Raw genomic sequence first — 6,000 nt, 5'->3', positions numbered from 1 at the left:
ACATGCCAATGTCCTGTGTATAAAGGTGAGCCCCTATGTATAACATGCCAATGTCCTGTGTATAAAGGTGTGCCCCTGTGTGTAACATGCCAATGTCCCGTGTATAAAGGTGTGCCCCTATGTATAACATGCCAATGTCCTGTGTATAAAGGTGTGCCCCTATGTATAACATGCCAATGTCCTGTGTATAAAGGTGTGCCCCTGTGTGTAACATGCCAATGTCTTGTGTATAAAGGTGAGCCCCTATGTATAACATGCCAATGTCCTGTGTATAAAGGTGTGCCCCTATGTATAACATGCCAATGTCCTGTGTATAAAGGTGTGCCCCTGTGTGTAACATGCCAATGTCCCGTGTATAAAGGTGTGCCCCTATGTATAACATGCCAATGTCCTGTGTATAAAGGTGTGCCCCTATGTATAACATGCCAATGTCCTGTGTATAAAGGTGTGCCCCTGTGTGTAACATGCCAATGTCTTGTGTATAAAGGTGAGCCCCTATGTATAACATGCCAATGTCCTGTGTATAAAGGTGAGCCCCTATGTATAACATGCCAATGTCCTGTGTATAAAGGTGTGCCCCTGTGTGTAACATACCAATGTCCTGTGTATAAAGGTGAGCCCCTATGTATAACATGCCAATGTCCTGTGTATAAAGGTGTGCCCCTGTGTGTAACATGCCAATGTCCCGTGTATAAAGGTGTGCCCCTATGTATAACATGCCAATGTCCTGTGTATAAAGGTGTGCCCCTGTGTGTAACATGCCAGTGCCCAATGTATAAAGGTGTGCCCCTGTGTGTTACATGCCAATGTCCTGTTTATAAAGGTGTGCCCGTGTGTAACATGCCAATGTCTTGTGTATAAAGGTGTTCCCCTATGTGTAACATGCCAATGTCCTGTGTATAAAGGTGTGCCCCTGTGTGTAACATGCCAGTGCCCAATGTATAAAGGTGTGCCCCTGTGTGTTACATGCCAATGTCCTGTTTATAAAGGTGTGCCCGTGTGTAACATGCCAATGTCCTGTTTATAAAGGTGTGCCCCTGTGTGTAACATGTCAATGTCTTGTGTATAAAGGTGTTCCCCTATGTGTAACATGCCAATGTCCTGTGTATAAAGGTGCACCCCTATGTATAACATGCCAACGTCCTGTGTATAAAGGTGTGCCCCTGTGTGTAACATGCCAATGTCCTGTGTATAAAGTTGTGCCCCTATGTGTAACATGCCAATGTCCTGTGTATAAAGGTGCGCCCCTATGTATAACATGCCAATGTGCTGTGTATAAAGGTGTGCCCCTATATATAACATGCCAATGTCCTGTGTATAAAGGTGCGCCCCTGTGTGTAACATGCCAATGTCCTGTGTATAAAGGTGTGCCCCTGTGTGTAACATGCCAATGTCCTGTGTATAAAGGTGTGCCCCTGTGTGTAACATGCCAATGTCTTGTGTATAAAGGTGTTCCCCTGTGTGTAACATGCCAATGTCCTGTGTATAAAGGTGCGCCCCTGTGTGTAACATGCCAATGTCCTGTGTATAAAGGTGTGCCCCTGTGTGTAACATGCCAGTGCCCAATGTATAAAGGTGTGCCCCTGTGTGTTACATGCCAATGTCCTGTTTATAAAGGTGTGCCCGTGTGTAACATGCCAATGTCCTGTTTATAAAGGTGTGCCCCTGTGTGTAACATGCCAATGTCTTGTGTATAAAGGTGTTCCCCTATGTGTAACATGCCAATGTCCTGTGTATAAAGGTGCACCCCTATGTATAACATGCCAACGTCCTGTGTATAAAGGTGTGCCCCTGTGTGTAACATGCCAATGTCCTGTGTATAAAGTTGTGCCCCTATGTGTAACATGCCAATGTCCTGTGTATAAAGGTGCGCCCCTATGTATAACATGCCAATGTGCTGTGTATAAAGGTGCGCCCCTATGTATAACATGCCAATGTCCTGTGTATAAAGGTGTGCCCCTATATATAACATGCCAATGTCCTGTGTATAAAGGTGCGCCCCTGTGTGTAACATGCCAATGTCCTGTGTATAAAGGTGTGCCCCTGTGTGTAACATGCCAATGTCCTGTGTATAAAGGTGTGCCCCTGTGTGTAACATGCCAATGTCTTGTGTATAAAGGTGTTCCCCTGTGTGTAACATGCCAATGTCCTGTGTATAAAGGTGCGCCCCTGTGTGTAACATGCCAATGTCCTGTGTATAAAGGTGTGCCCCTGTGTGTAACATGCCAATGTCCTGTGTATAAAGGTGTGCCCCTGTGTGTAACATGCCAATGTCTTGTGTATAAAGGTGTTCCCCTGTGTGTAACATGCCAATGTCCTGTGTATAACGGTGCGTCCCTATATATAACATGCCAATGTCCTGTGTATAAAGGTGTGCCCCTGTGTGTAACATGCCAGTGCCCAATGTATAAAGGTGTGCCCCTATGTGTAACATGCCAATGTCCTGTGTATAAAGGTGTGCCCCTGTGTGTAACATGCCAATGTCCTGTGTATAAAGGTGTGCCCCTGTGTGTAACATGCCAATGTCCTGTGTATAAAGGTGTGCCCCTGTGTGTAACATGCCAATGTCCTGTGTATAAAGGTGTGCCCCTGTGTGTAACATGCCAATGTCCTGTGTATAAAGGTGTGCCCCTGTGTGTAACATGCCAGTGCCCAATGTATAAAGGTGTGCCCCTATGTGTAACATGCCAATGTCCTGTGTATAAAGGTGTGCCCCTGTGTGTAACATGCCAATGTCCTATGTATAAAGGTGTGTCCCTGTGTGTAACATGTCAATGTCTTGTGTATAAAGGTGTTCCCCTGTGTGTAACATGCCAATGTCCTGTGTATAAAGTTGTGCCCCTGTGTGTAACATGCCAATGTCCTGTGTATAAAGGTGTGCCCCTGTGTGTAACATGCCAATGTCTTGTGTATAAAGGTGTTCCCCTGTGTGTAACATGCCAATGTCCTGTGTATAAAGGGGTGCCCCTGTGTGTAACATGCCAGTGCCCAATGTATAAAGGTGTGCCCTTATGTGTAACATGCCAATGTCCTGTGTATAAAGGTGCGCCCCTATGTATAACATGCCAATGTCCTGTGTATAAAGGTGTGCCCCTGTGTGTAACATGCCAATGTCCTGTGTATAAAGGTGTGCCCCTATGTGTAACATGCCAATGTCCTGTGTATAAAGGTGTGCCCCTGTGTGTAACATGCCAATGTTCTGTGAATAAAGGTGTGCCCCTGTGTGTAACATGCCAATGTCCTGTGTATAAAGGTGCGCCCCTATGTATAACATGCCAATGTCCTGTGTATAAAGGTGTGCCCCTGTGTGTAACATGCCAATGTCCTGTTTATAAAGGTGTGCCCCTATGTGTAACATGCCAATGTCCTGTGTATAAAGGTGTGCCCCTGTGTGTAACATGCCAATGTCCTGTGTATAAAGGTGTGCCCCTGTGTGTAACATGCCAATGTCCTGTGTATAAAGGTGTGCCCCTATATATAATATGCCAATGTCCTGTGTATAAAGGTGCGCCCCTATATATAATATGCCAATGTCCTGTGTATAAAGGTGTGCCCCTATATATAACATGCCAATGTCCTGTGCATAAAGGTGCGCCCCTGTGTGTAACATGCCAATGTCCTGTGTATAAAGGTGCGCCCCTGTGTGTAACATGCCAATGTCCTGTTTATAAAGGTGCGCCCCTGTGTGTAACATGCCAATGTCCTATGTATAAAGGTGTGTCCCTGTGTGTAACATGTCAATGTCTTGTGTATAAAGGTGTTCCCCTGTGTGTAACATGCCAATGTCCTGTGTATAAAGTTGTGCCCCTGTGTGTAACATGCCAATGTCCTGTGTATAAAGGTGTGCCCCTGTGTGTAACATGCCAATGTCTTGTGTATAAAGGTGTTCCCCTGTGTGTAACATGCCAATGTCCTGTGTATAAAGGTGCGCCCCTGTGTGTAACATGCCAATGTCCTGTGTATAAAGGTGTGCCCCTGTGTGTAACATGCCAATGTCCTGTGTATAAAGGTGTGCCCCTGTGTGTAACATGCCAATGTCTTGTGTATAAAGGTGTTCCCCTGTGTGTAACATGCCAATGTCCTGTGTATAACGGTGCGTCCCTATATATAACATGCCAATGTCCTGTGTATAAAGGTGTGCCCCTGTGTGTAACATGCCAGTGCCCAATGTATAAAGGTGTGCCCCTATGTGTAACATGCCAATGTCCTGTGTATAAAGGTGTGCCCCTGTGTGTAACATGCCAATGTCCTGTGTATAAAGGTGTGCCCCTGTGTGTAACATGCCAATGTCCTGTGTATAAAGGTGTGCCCCTGTGTGTAACATGCCAATGTCCTGTGTATAAAGGTGTGCCCCTGTGTGTAACATGCCAATGTCCTGTGTATAAAGGTGTGCCCCTGTGTGTAACATGCCAGTGCCCAATGTATAAAGGTGTGCCCCTATGTGTAACATGCCAATGTCCTGTGTATAAAGGTGTGCCCCTGTGTGTAACATGCCAATGTCCTATGTATAAAGGTGTGTCCCTGTGTGTAACATGTCAATGTCTTGTGTATAAAGGTGTTCCCCTGTGTGTAACATGCCAATGTCCTGTGTATAAAGTTGTGCCCCTGTGTGTAACATGCCAATGTCCTGTGTATAAAGGTGTGCCCCTGTGTGTAACATGCCAATGTCTTGTGTATAAAGGTGTTCCCCTGTGTGTAACATGCCAATGTCCTGTGTATAAAGGGGTGCCCCTGTGTGTAACATGCCAGTGCCCAATGTATAAAGGTGTGCCCTTATGTGTAACATGCCAATGTCCTGTGTATAAAGGTGCGCCCCTATGTATAACATGCCAATGTCCTGTGTATAAAGGTGTGCCCCTGTGTGTAACATGCCAATGTCCTGTGTATAAAGGTGTGCCCCTATGTGTAACATGCCAATGTCCTGTGTATAAAGGTGTGCCCCTGTGTGTAACATGCCAATGTTCTGTGAATAAAGGTGTGCCCCTGTGTGTAACATGCCAATGTCCTGTGTATAAAGGTGCGCCCCTATGTATAACATGCCAATGTCCTGTGTATAAAGGTGTGCCCCTGTGTGTAACATGCCAATGTCCTGTTTATAAAGGTGTGCCCCTATGTGTAACATGCCAATGTCCTGTGTATAAAGGTGTGCCCCTGTGTGTAACATGCCAATGTCCTGTGTATAAAGGTGTGCCCCTGTGTGTAACATGCCAATGTCCTGTGTATAAAGGTGTGCCCCTATATATAATATGCCAATGTCCTGTGTATAAAGGTGCGCCCCTATATATAATATGCCAATGTCCTGTGTATAAAGGTGTGCCCCTATATATAACATGCCAATGTCCTGTGCATAAAGGTGCGCCCCTGTGTGTAACATGCCAATGTCCTGTGTATAAAGGTGCGCCCCTGTGTGTAACATGCCAATGTCCTGTTTATAAAGGTGCGCCCCTGTGTGTAACATGCCAATGCCCTGTGTATAAAGGTGTGCCCCTATATATAACATGCCAATGTCCTGTGTATAAAGGTGTGCCCCTGTGTGTAATATGCCAATGTCCTATGTATAAAGGTGTGCCCCTGTGTGTAACATGCCAATGTCTTGTGTATAAAGGTGTTCCCCTGTGTGTAACATGCCAATGTCCTGTGTATAAAGGTGTGCCCCTATATATAATATGCCAATGTCCTGTGTATAAAGGTGTGCCCCTATATATAACATGCCAATGTCCTGTGCATAAAGGTGCGCCCCTGTGTGTAACATGCCAATGTCCTGTTTATAAAGGTGTGCCCCTGTGTGTAACATGCCAATGTCCTGTGTATAAAGGTGTGCCCCTATATATAATATGCCAATGTCCTGTGTATAAAGGTGTGCCCCTATGTATAACATGCCAATGTCCTGTGTATAAAGGTGTGCCCCTGTGTGTAACATGCCAATGTCCTGTGTATAAAGGGGTGCCCCTGTGTGTAACATGCCAATGTCCTGTGTATAAAGGTGTGCCCCTATATATA

The sequence above is a fragment of the Bufo gargarizans genome, chromosome 1 (genome assembly GCF_014858855.1).
Source record: "Bufo gargarizans isolate SCDJY-AF-19 chromosome 1, ASM1485885v1, whole genome shotgun sequence".
Lineage (NCBI taxonomy): Eukaryota > Metazoa > Chordata > Amphibia > Anura > Bufonidae > Bufo > Bufo gargarizans.
Note: the sequence above shows the minus strand (reverse complement) of the source record.